Source organism: Lycium ferocissimum, chromosome 3 (genome assembly GCF_029784015.1).
Source record: "Lycium ferocissimum isolate CSIRO_LF1 chromosome 3, AGI_CSIRO_Lferr_CH_V1, whole genome shotgun sequence".
In the NCBI taxonomy this organism is placed as follows: domain Eukaryota; kingdom Viridiplantae; phylum Streptophyta; class Magnoliopsida; order Solanales; family Solanaceae; genus Lycium; species Lycium ferocissimum.
In genome coordinates this window covers 9,686,321-9,698,839 of record NC_081344.1, presented here as the reverse complement: position 1 = coordinate 9,698,839, position 12,519 = coordinate 9,686,321, and the positions used below count along the sequence as shown (strand labels likewise).

The following is a 12,519-nucleotide window of genomic DNA, read 5'->3' as shown; positions in this document are numbered from 1 at the left end:
AACTAAGGTTTTCTAACCCACTGTCCTCCATGGTGGAACAAAAGGTCAACTAACAAATCTTTCATATTGAAATTTCTATAAAAGCACAAAAAGACATAAACAGTGGGCCCCACATCAATAAAGAATCACCTAAAGGAATCTTAAGCTAAAAAGGACAAAACATATAAGGGCTGCCAATTTTTCTTTAAGCATACATATCACCTTAAGATATAGTGGTTTAGTAATAAACAATGGAAGGTGGATATTGGGACCACACACATACACATTCAAAGGCAACTAAAAAACTTAAAGAAGATACATTTTTCACATGCATAAAAAAAAAGTCATCAAATCAGATAAAAAAACAGAACCGGACCACCAAAATAAGGACAAAGTTCACATGATTCCAAAAAAACCCTAATATGAAATCAGACACAAAAACAGACCCCAACACACATGCATACTACTATTTTAACTCAAATAAACACAAATCCTAAAAATACTAAGTCAAACATTTAACAAAGCTGTACAGATCCTAAACCATAAATACACAACTAACCTAAGTACAAAAACTAATAAAAACCCTAGATTAATGAACTAATAAAGATATGGATGATATATTATGAAAGAAATTACCTAACACACGCCTTTTTAGTAGCCAATCTTCAAGGTTCAAATCCTAGCCGCAACTTTGAAGTCGCCTAAACCTGAGTGTTTAATGTGAAGTGAGAAATTAGGGTAAATGGGTTTTAGGAGTATTTATTGGATGGGTAAATAATGAATGGGTCGGGTGGAAGTGGCTGGGTTGGGTTAGGGAAGGGGATTAAGCGTTTAATTGATGTAGCATTGCCACATGGCAATTTTTTTTTACATATGGCTTGCCACAACCGATTAAGTGGAAAGCTGTTAAGCAGAGGGGTATTGGTGGCCTCATTTGGTAACGGTGACGGCCTTTTTGACACAAAAAACTAACGGAGGGTATAGGTGACTTATTTCGAATAGTTCAAGGGTATTTTTGACCCTTTTCCGGCTTATAAAAGCAAAGCTTTTTATTACAAGTCATCATTCAATTCTTGATTTATTATTTAATTCACTACAAGAAGAAGAGGAAGCTAGGCTTCGACTTTCATCTAGTACTTTGACACTACTCTTGTCTTTAATTTTCTTTTAATATTCACATGTCAATTTTTAAAACGCTGATTGATCAAGAATCTTTGCTTGCCAAGTAAAGTTGCTGATGATAAAAATTGTCATCAAGATCTTTGAAACTAACGAGCAAACGTTTGATTGTTGGAAAATTTATCCCTAGTACGAAATTCAGACTCACTTTTTATGTTATTTCCTTTTTTTTTTCTCGTGATAGCAGCTTGTTTTAATACCTTCCATTGTCTTTCTTTACTTAAAAGCTAACACTAAAAAAGTCGTAGTATGAAATCAACTACAAACTTTGTGCTAAATAGCTCATAGCTAACTTACGGTTTTTTTTAATTATTTGTTGTTAATCAGTTGCTAAATAGGATTAACCATGAATTTTGATGTTTAGCTACAGAATTTGTCCGTCGCATATACTCCTACCTGTTTTTCGTAGTGTAATAAGAATCTTGGTATCATTAATCTAATATATGGATTCAAAATTTTAATCGACTGGTGCTTTCATTCTTGGTCCAGATTCAAATCGTCCCCCTTTTTTTTGTTTGGCTTTATACTCTATTTTTTAAAATATTAAAAATATTGTTGCACCTTCTCACAAGTTCATGTATTTCTACTTTAGATAATATAATTCTTTTCAAATTAATGGAAAAAAAACTAGGAATTGCTCATTAGGTATTATCATTGATCATTCCATAGAGATGTATGTAAACAATCATTGCTACTATAAAGACTAGCTTGTTTTAATCTTATGTCCACATGAAAGTACTGCAATTTGCAATAAATTGGTGAAAATCACAAGTAATTACCCAAGTTGGAGTTGCCTCTGCATGTTTCAACTAATGTCTTCTTACTTTGTCTTGAGGCATTTAGTCATATGCAAATGGTTTCTAATTGACACAGTCTCTTATATAGTAATCAAATAGTTTCCAAAAGTCTTATTTATTCACTGAGACTGAAAGACAGAGAGTCAAGACTCGATAGAGGCTGAGAGACAGAGTTCTTGCTACTAAAATAACAGGAATTAGCTACAGACAAATGCCGGAGCTAAAAAACGAAATCCATCTCTAATCCTATTTAGCGGTGAATTAGTAAGGGATTATCATAAAAATATGTTAGCTACGAGCAATTTAGCAACGGATTGCCGAACGAAGTTCAAAGCTAATTCTAATTTTTTTGTAGTGTCTACGCCTGGTTGAATGGCAGGAATAGCTATTGTATTGGATCTACTGAGGAAACATCCAAGCATTACTGGTCAAGCTGTTCATTCTCATGGCGTCTTCTCAGCCAAACTCGTGGCCTCAACTGCTGGTGCTTCTGTTGCTGCCAGTTATCCTTTTCTTTCTCGGGCTTTTTTTGGTAATAGTGCAACACGAGTTGCATTTTGCGATGCTGGCATAGGATTTTCTGAAGATTATATATCAAACATACAAAGTGAACCAGTAATTAACTTTCAGCATGATTTCTTAAAGCATAGTACCAAACAATATAACGTTGAGTTACAACCTTTATTCTCAGCACTTATGTGGAGGAATCTGTTAGTTTTTTGTGTTCAGAAACTTAGACACGTAAGATCAGAAATAGAAAACCAAGCGTAAAACTCGAAAAATGCGAAAACCAAAAAAAAAAAAAAAAAAAACCAGACCACATAATTCACTGTGTGTCCTTAAGGAATTTAATCCCCTCACTGTACCCGAGGTTATGGATTACTTCCTCCCAGGATAAATTGGATATACCTATCGTAGGAGTAGCGGTACCTCACGTGCCAATGACTTCATCGAACTCAAGAACGATAACAAATCACACACTGACTCAGTTTTGATTTTGAAGAAATATGCAGAATGCAAGAATGTAAAATGATTTCAAAATTTTTGGTGTCCGAAAATAAGGTATTTCCTTTGTATTTATAGCCTAAATAGTGCCTGTTCAGAACAAGCAAGGTGTCTGTTCGAAGAGAAAGGTGTCTGTTCGGGAAGGCCTTGCCTTTTCCGAAAATTAAAATAAGAAAATAGCCGTTGGGAAATTTTTGCCAAAAAATAATAAAAATTATTCGTGGAAATTAATACTAAAAATGGAAAAATGAATTAAATAAATTTGGTCTAAAAAGATTATTAATCAATCAGATCATTTGACCAAATCCAAATTCAAACCCAAATCGAGCGACGATAACGACACGAGAGTCTCTCTTCTCAACCCTTTAAGAGCTAGAAGAAGTGCTTTCTAATATAAACACATAAATCTCCCTTTCTACCACCAATGTGGTACAAAGCTCCTTTCCAAAAGAACTTTTCTTTAACTTCATTTTCCCTCTATTTTCTTTTTCCTTCCATTTCTCATTCACGCCAGCTTAGCTAGCTTCAATCATTAGCTAGCTATAACAATCCCCCACATGAATGGGGAATGGCTATATGATGAAAAACATGTATGCATGAAAAAAACTGTGTGGTTCGTAAGCAAGGGTTAATCGCATCTGGATAAGTAGATTTCTCTTTGAACTTTTCGTAGTGAACATATGTCGGATATACTCGATCAATCGGTAGATTTGATATCTTTGAACCGTCGAAATTTTGTGTATACCTAGACAAACACACGTCACACAATTAACCCTTTAACCGTCTTTGGTTCTTATTGTTTTGTTCGTTTCAGCCATGAACACTGCTTGGTTCATAAATGCGTAGAGAATTGGCCTTACAGAATTTTCCTTGAAGCGGCTTACACTTCACACTTACATAGGTGATTCCTAAATGTGTTATCCCGTAGATACACTATTTGATATACCCCGTATCAAACTTTGAAACCATTAAAAAGCCTTAATGCTATCCTGGTACTGAACATTGTCTCTTCATGAGAATAGACCAAAAAAGTTATTTTGACAATGTTGAACTGTCACTAATGACTTTGTTTGATCTCTTTGAACCTAGATCTTGGGATCTCCAGTCTTCTAGGTCGAGTTACCGCCACGGTGACTTGTCCTCGGCCATAGTCCCATTTTTCTCGATGATCTTTCAACCACCTCTCTAGTTAGGCCTTTAGTTAGTGGATCCGACACATTATCCCTTAACTTTACATAGTCAATTGTGATAATTTCACTAGAGAGTAGTTGTCTAATTGTATTATGTCTTCGTCGTATGTGACAAGACTTTCCGTTGTACATAACGCTCTCGGCCCTTCCTATTGCCGCTTGGCTATTGCAATGTATGCATATATGAGCCAATGGTTTGGGCCAAAACGGAATGTCTTCTAAGAAATTCCGGAGCCATTCAGCTTCTTCACCGGCTTTGTCTAAAGCTATGAACTCAGACACCATTGTAGAGCGGGTGATACATGTCTGTTTGGATGACTTCCAAGATACTGCTCCTCTACCAATGGTAAACACGTATCCACTTGTGGATTTTGTTTGATTGATCCGGTGATCAATTTACATCTTTGTATCCTTGATATTGCGGGATATACGTTATAATACAAAGCAAAGTTTTGAGTATGTTTCAAATACCCCAAAACTCGTTTCATTGCCAGCCAATGATTTTGGTCGGGATTATTAGTGTAGCAACTTAGTTTACTTATAGCACATGCAATATCAGGTCGCGTACAGTTTATGATATACATCAAACTTCCCAACACTCTGGCATAATCCAATTGAGAATGACTTTCACCTTTATTCTTAGTAAGAGCAAGGTTCACATCAATTGGTGTCTTTGCAACTACGATCAGATGATACTTGAACTTTTCAAGTACCTTTTCAATATAATGAGATTGAGACAATGCTAGACCTTGAGGAGTCTTATGGATTTTAATTCCCAAAATTAGATCAGCAACTCCTAAGTCTTTCATAGCAAACTTACTTGCAAGCATACGTTTAGTAGCATTTATGTTAGCAATATTGTTACTCATTATCAACATGTCATCCATGTACAAACAAACAATGACGACGTGGTTGGAAGTGTTCTAATGTAGACACATTTATCACACTCATTTATCTTGAATCCATTTGACAGCATCATATGGTCAAATTTTGCATGCCAATGTTTGGGTGCTTGTTTTAGTGCGTAAAGAGACTTAACAAACCTTCTTATCTTTCTCAGGAACTACAAACCCTTCGGGTTGTTCGATGTAAATTTCTTCCTCCAAATCTCCATTTAAGAAGGTTGTTTTCACATCCATTTGATAGATTTCAAGACCGTACATGGCGGCTAACGCTACTAACACCTAAATAGATGTAATCCTCATTACCGGCGAGTATGTATCAAAGTAATCAAGACCTTCTCGTTGTCGAAACCCTTTAACAACTAGTCTTGCCTTATATTTATCAATAGTGACATCAGCTCTCATTTTCCGTTTGAAAACCCATTTGGAACCTAAAGGTTTGTTCCCTGGAGGAAGATCAACCAATTCCCAAGTATGGTTGTTCAATATGGATTCTATCTCACTATTGATTGCCTCTTTCCAAAATTGAGCTTCCGATGAAGACATAGCTTCGTTGAAAGTTCGAGGCTCATTTCTAACAAAAATGTTAGAAATTCTGGTCCAACGGAAGTAAACGTCCTTTGACGTTTGCTACGTCTTGGATTTTCCTCATCAGGAACATTTTCCTTTATTTCCTCTCGAGGTTGTTTAGATTCTTTGCTAGATGACTCACATTCCCTTTTATATGGATATATGTTTTTAAAGAAGTCAGCATTATCTGATTCAATTATCGTATCCACCTGAATGTCGTGATTTTCTGATTTATGAACCAGAAATCGATATGCCTTACTATTTGTGGCATATCCTATGAAAGCACAATCAATGATTTTAGGTCCTATTTTTACCCTTTTGGGTTTAGGAACTTGCACCTTGTTCAAACACCCCCACACTTTGAAGTATTTCAAATTGGGCTTCCTTCCTTTTCACTTTTCGTATAGAATAGATTGTGTTTTTCTATGGGGAACTCGATTGATTATTCGGCTCACCGTTAGGATAGCTTCCCCCCACAAGTTCTGGGGTAAACCAGAACTTATTAACAGGGCATTCATCATCTCTTTTAGTGTTCTTTTTTTTCTTTCCGCAATTCTGTTGGATTGTGGCAAGTAAGGGGTAGTTGTTTGATGAATAATGCCATATTCCAAACATATTTGTTCAAAAGGAGATTCATATTTGCCGCCCCTATCACTCCTTATCATTTTAATCTTTTTATTAAGTTGAGTCTCAACTTCACTTTTGTATTGCCTGAATGCCTCAATTGCTTCATCTTTACTATTAAGTAAATAAACTTAGCAATATCGTGTACTATCATCAATGAAAGTTATGAAATACTTCTTTCCACCGCGAGATGGAATTGACTTCATGTCATAAATATCTGTATGGATTAAGTCTAAAGGACTTGAATTCCTTTCAACTGACTTATAAGGATGTTTAACATACTTAGATTCAACACAGATTTGACATTTTGATTGATTGCATTCAAACTTAGGCAATACTTCCAAACTAATCATTTTTCGCAAGGTCCTATAATTGACATGTCCTAAATGTGAACGCCATAAATCATTTGACTCAAGCAAGTAAGACGAAGCAGAAACTTTATTATTATCAATGACCATTACATTTAGTTTGAAAAGGCCCTCTATCAGGTAACATTTTCCGATGTACATCTCATTCTTACTTATTACAACCTTGTCTGAAACATAAACACACTTAAAACCGTTCTTCACTAGAAGTCCAGTAGACACTAAATTTTTCCTAATTTCAGGAACATGACAGACGTTGTTGAGAGTCACCACCTTGCCAGAGGTCATCTTCAGCAATATCTTTCCACAACCTTCAATCTTGGCCGTTGCAGAATTTTCCATAAATATGGTCTCGTCGGGCCCGGTGGGAGCACATGAAGCAAAAACTTCTCTAACAGCACAAATGTGGTGAGTGACGCCAGAGTCAATCCACCACTCTTTAGGATTTCCCACTAGGTTTCACTCAGACAACATAGCGCACAAGTCATCAACTTCCTCATTTGTTTCAACCATATTAGCCTGACCCTTTTTCTTTTCCTTTTTCGGAGCACGGCAATCTGTAGCTTTGTGTTCGATTTTCCCATAATTGTAGCAGTTTCCTTTGAATTTCTTCTTGTTGGGATAGTTCCTTGGTCCCGATGCCTTTTTCCTCTTTTTCAGATTCATTGGAGCAGTTTCAACAATATGTGTTCCCCCTATGATTGATTTTCCATTAGCCTTCTTCTCTGCTGCCTTGTTATCTTCCTCGATTCTCAACCGGACGATGAGATCTTCTAGTGCTATCTCCTTTCGTTTGTGTTTCAAGTAATTTTTGAAGTCCTTCCATGAAGGAGGCAACTTCTCTATTACTACCACAACTTGAAACGCCCCACTAATCACCAAACCTACAACAAACAAAATGTAAGTAATGGCATACTTAATACTTCCGACAGAAGTATTAATTAGACTTATACCTTCAGTGAGAAGATCGTGGATGATAACCTGCAAATCTTGAACTTGAGTAACAACAGACTTGCCATCTACGATTTTGTAGTCCAGGAACTTGGCAACGATAAACTTCTTCAATCCGGCATCCTCAGTTTATATTTCTTTTCCAACGCATCCCATAGTTCTTTTGAAGTTCCCACATTATTACAGACGTTGTAAAGATCATCCTCCAGTCCGCTAAGAATATAATTCTTGCACAAAAAATCAGAGTGCTTCCAAGCCTCAGCTACAACAAAATGTTCATTTTCAGGTGTTGATTCCGGCAGAATCGGAATGACCTCCTTAATAAACTTTTGAAGGCTTAAAGTAGTTAAATAGAAGAACATCTTTGCTGCCATCGTTTGAAATCAATCCCGGTAAATTTTTTGGGCTTCTCTGTCGGAGCAGGTGCTGGTGTAGCACGACATGAGGACGCAGCATTGCTCGTAGAGCCAACCGCGGGGGTTGGTGTGGCAGTAGCAGTAGCATTCAAATTTGGAGTTAGGTCGCCCATTTCTGTCGAAACGAAACAATAGAAAAATTTAATAAATGGTGAAGTATTTAAATCTTCTAACCGAATCAGTTTTGACAGAAACAGATTTAATACACAACGGTGAAGATTTTATTTCTTCAAACCGAATAAAGTTTACACAAACAGAATTAAAAACACTTCAAACCGAATGCGGGAAATTGTATATTTTATACTCGATGAAGTTTTTATATCTTCAAATCAAGTACCCAAATGAGTAGAAAGTAATGAAACTTTAATCTCAACCGGAGTAGAAAATCCAAAGATTTTAGTTTCCAAACAATATACAAGTTCCTTTTTATTTCTGGAAAGCACTTTTATTTCTTAGAAAACACTCTCTCTTTTTTCTTTGTTTTAACCTTCTGTAATTGTTGAACAGAAAAAGATGAACACAGAAATAAATTAAATTCCTTAAGCTTGTTAGTTTTTTGTGTTCAAAAACTTAGACACGTAAGATCAGAAACAGAAAACCAGAAATTGAAAACCAGAAACTGTGTAAACTCAAAAAATGCAGAAACCAAAAAAACAAATTCGAGACCACAGAATTCACTGTGTGTCCTTAAGGAATTTAATCCCCTCACTATACCCGAGGTTATGGATTACTTCCTCCCAGGATAAAACGGATATACCTGTCGTAAGACTAGCGGTATCTCACACGCCAATGACTTCGTCGAACTCAAGAACGGTAACAAATCACACACTGACTCAGTTTTGATTTTGAAGAAATATGCAGAATGCAAGAATGTAAAATGATTTCAAAATTTTTGGTGTCCGAAAATGAGGCATTCCCTCTTTATTTATAGCCTAAACAATGCATGTTCAAAATAAGCAAGGTGTCTGTTCGGAGAGAAAGGTGTTTGTTCGGATAGGAAAATAGCCGTTGGGAAATTTCCGCCAAAAAATAATAAAAATTATACGTGAAAATTAATACAAGAAATGGAAAAATGAATTAAATAAATTTGGTCTAAAAAGATTATCATTTGACCAAATCCAAATCAATAGCCGAGGCGGGCGACGACGACGGTGCTGGGGGAGTCCCTCTTCTCAACCCTTTAAGAGCTAGAATAAGTGCTTTCTAATATAAACACATAAATCTCCCTTTCTACCACCAATGTGGCACAAAGCTCCTTTCCAAAGGAACTTTGCTTTAACTTGATTTTCCCTCCATTTTCTTTTTCCTTCCATTTCTCATTCACACCAACTTAGCTAGCTTCAATCATTAGCTAGCTTTAACAGAATCTTGCAATGACATCCTTGAGATCTTTCCTATTATTTTATTAACCTCTTCTGAAGCCCCATGCTAACACAGAGGATGAGGATGATGAAGATTTCCTACAGGATAGGAAAGAAGGTTGTCATGTCGATTTGGTAACTCCTTTCGAGAAATCAGTAAAACATATTGGTCATGATACTGCTGTTGCAACTACGAGACGCGTCCTAGAAAGATTAGATGTCCACTATGTTTCACAGCGCATGGCATCGAAGCTTCTAAAAGATGTTCCTCAGTCAGCTGCGCGTAAGGCTCAAACGGGAATGTCTAGTGTGGTCTATATTTGTAGTGTTATAAAAACAACATATATAGTTCATATTCTCGGAGTTTTGGCATCATGGTTGGTACAAGTTGGCATTGATATCTGGCAATTATTTAAATCTAAACAAGATGATGCTGATACACTTGATAGATCAACAAAAATTCAAATTCTGGGAAGGAAGATTTTCATTGCTACTGTTAGATGTGGTGCATCACTTATTTTCGTTTCTATAAGGGCAGGAATAGGAGCAATGATGTTTAAATTTTGCCCTGCAACTGGCCAGTGGATAGGATGCACTATTGGAGAAGTGATTGGATCAGTCATCATAACGTTTTGCCTTAACAAAGTTCTTCACATGTAACTTTGATTACAACTCAAGGTCATATAATTCAGTGCTTTTCTTTGACTTAGTTGGCTCCGTTAGCTATGGAATAATATTCGTCACTTTAAAAAAAATATATAAAAAAATCAAACAGTATCCTAATGAGCAGGTTCTTTTTTCCTTTTTCCTTCACAATGTGAGTAGCAAACTGTGTCCCATCAGTCCCGAATATGGTTTGGTAGTTGACATGATCTTAAGGTGCTGATCAAATTCATTCAACCACTTCGTACCGTGCACAGGCGGATGGTTTTGGTTGTCAATTCGATCATTTTTTTGACTTTTGGTTCTTCATAGGTAGCTAGAATTGAGGGGATAAAAAAAACTTGCATTGTTCTGGTTTCCTTCCTTTTTGCAATTTTGGCAGGTAACCATTTTTTTTCTACTTGTGTTTTGTTCCCTATTTTTTTTAGGCCAAAAGGATATGTTTATGAAATTTGATTCTTGTGAAAGAGCCAAACTTAAGTCATAGTACATGACAAATTTATCCGCGCTTTAAGATTTGGTTATATTCTTGAAGAAGCCGAACTTCAAGGATAACCGATTCTTGTAGCTTCAATTGGAAAAGCCCCATAAGCAGATAGATAGTTCCTCAACGGATGTAAGGATCTTATTTGCCTTGGGATACCATGCCTCAGAAAATGCTTGTAATATACCTGAATCCCGGTCATAGGTGAAAAACGAGACGGCATTATGAATCTGTGTCGTACTTAAGGCTTCTTGACTTCTACCAAGTGTATCCTTGGCCCACTCCCAATACCCTGTAATTTGACAATATTCACCCTGACACTACTGTCTCTCCCTAACGTACTTCTCCTTGGATTATGTGACGACCTAAGCTTGGAAGGGCGCTTGCAATGTTTGTATAGCGGTGGTTGGGCGCTTGAAGAGACCACATCTTAGAAGATCGAGCTGAATTATGTTTGCATTCTAAAGTCCAATTTTCCATATGGAGTGGATTCCTAAAAGGTGGCGACGAACCTGCATACCGTCCAATTAAGGGAGTATGAACCAACAATTTTATTTGCACTGGCTTCAGTTTCCATAATAAGATACTTGAGTTTGGTTGAAGGAGAGGTGTAGTCTTAATTTAAAATTGACCATTGCGTCACACTATGAAGATGAAAGAGGTTATCAACATCCAACTCAAATACATATGAATAAATATATAACTTACTAGTGTCGGGAAGTTCGGGCATAAGATCAAGGTAATAAAGTAATCACTAAGTTTCAATTTATGTGTCACCGTTTAAATTTCAAGAGTCACCAGTTTAATTTTGATAGTGAATTCGGGCATAGAATCTTTAAGTCTTTGAAAATTTACATATTTAAAAATTATGTAAAAAGTACTATAAATTTCAATACTTGACTATTCAAAATATTTAAAAGATATTAGTGAAAAATAATGATTTTTCTTAATTAAAAATTTTCTTTTCCTTTCAAGAAATGCATGTGAGGAAATGATATTTCTTTTCTTTTTTCTTTATCTCATAAATTTTTTAAATTTTCGTTATAATAATATATAGCCCCAACTACATTAGCATTGGCTAAATTTAAATAATTAAATCATGTCTTGGTGCAACGTTGTATATATCTAATAATTTTGCTCCTTCTCATTTTTATTTTCTTTAAGGACCGATTTTGAAATTTATTTTCTATCGACTTATTTTTTTATTTTGAAATTTATTTTCTATTGTATAATCGTGTTACATCATTAAACCTTTACATATTCAAAATAATTTCTTTTTTAATAAAAATTAGATCAAGAGAAATTTAATGGCAATTTTAGAATTACTAAGAAAATATGATCGACGCTCTGTCAGCACCAAATGAGTTCTCCAAAATTATTATTATTATTATTACCATTTTAGAATATCTTTGTGCATAGCTATTTCTATTAGATGACATTATCACCATGCACAACTTTTCAAGTATTTTTAAAGGGCTCAAATTATATGTACCATATTGAATCTGGCAATCCAAGTAAAAAAGAAATAATGTAGGGGCAAAAATAAGACATAGAAAAAAAATCATGGTACATACTTCACCCCCAAAAAATTAGTCTAAGGGGCCATGTATTACCAAAAAGGGTTTGAAAATATCTTGATTTATTGAAAACATACTTTGGTAAATGAAGTAATAAATAACAAATATAAGGGCAAATATTTTGTTATATCCCGTATTTTTGTACGTTGGATTATTCGTAAGTTAATCGACATAAGTACAAGGACAAGATTATTTTGAGATATGAGACAAGGACTTTTTAATCCCAATTTTAAATAGTGCACGGTTTGCTTATTAATTACAATTAATGTAGGAACATTAGTGAAGTGGGAAGTTAATTAATCTAACTAGACCACTAAGTGAGCCCTACTAAGACATGGCAGCTTGGGGGGCAAGCCAAAGGGGGGACGTTCGATGGCCGGCCCATATATATATATATATATATATATATATATATATATATATATATATATATATATATATATATATATATATATA

At 35.4% G+C, this 12,519-nt stretch overlaps 1 pseudogene; it reads left to right on the top strand.

Annotated features, from left to right (window-relative positions):
- The first annotated feature begins 2,327 nt into the window (after positions 1-2,327).
- On the top strand, positions 2,328-9,999 carry LOC132048667 (uncharacterized; annotated as a pseudogene).
- Positions 10,000-12,519: the final 2,520 nt, after the last annotated feature.